Below are 912 nucleotides of genomic sequence, written 5' to 3' on the forward strand. Positions count from 1 at the left end.
TTTTTTTTTATTTTTTTTATAATGCAATTATATTTAAACAATTACAATTGAAACGTAAAAAATGAGAGCAAAAAAAAAAAAAAAAAAAAGGTACGGTTTTACATACGCGAGCAAATGAGTATATATCATGTGCTTGCACATATACACAATTGTTTATGTAAATGTGCGTTCATACAGGTACATATATATGTGAAACGCTGTAAAAAAAATGGGGTGATAAAAATAAGTGGCCAACTGGTCAGCTTGTGAACTGGTCAGGCACTTGGAATACGTACGAGAATGTGTGTAAGGGGTGGGGAAAATGTGTTCACGAAGGTGGGCAAAGTGGGGAGTACACGTTAAAGAGGGGTACGTATTAGGTATGCGCTGCGTATGTGCGCGTGTATGCTCGAACTTAAAAAATGCGTAAATTGCGAAAAACGCGTGTGTGAAAAAATAACTGGGTGATAAATCATTAAACTTTATAAACTGAAGCAATATTGCATCACATAAAAAAAAAAAAAAGGGGAGAAATGAGAATCTTGTAAATTACGAAGGTAATAAAGTGTGGAAAAAAAAGAAATGGTAGAAAAATTAAATATGCCTCACAGAAAATTTCAAAATAAGGTAGATGTTACATATACACATGTGTAAAGTAAAAAAAAAAAAAAAAATTAACCCTATTCGTTCTTCAAATAAACTCATAAAAAAGGCACATAAAAAGCAAAATGCGCAATTGGGACAAACGTCGATTGGGCTTTTTAAATTTGCTAACTGCTAACTGGTTTTGCTTTTACTTTTGCCAATTGCTCATTCGCTAACTGCTCACGCGATAATCGCCTGTTCGCTAATTGCCAGTGTGCCAATTTCGCTGAATTCTCTAACTGGGCTATTTTGGTAAACAAAGACAACTTTCGAAAAAGCAAAATGATG

This window comes from Plasmodium cynomolgi, chromosome 10 (assembly GCF_000321355.1).
Source record: "Plasmodium cynomolgi strain B DNA, chromosome 10, whole genome shotgun sequence".
Lineage (NCBI taxonomy): Eukaryota > Apicomplexa > Aconoidasida > Haemosporida > Plasmodiidae > Plasmodium > Plasmodium cynomolgi.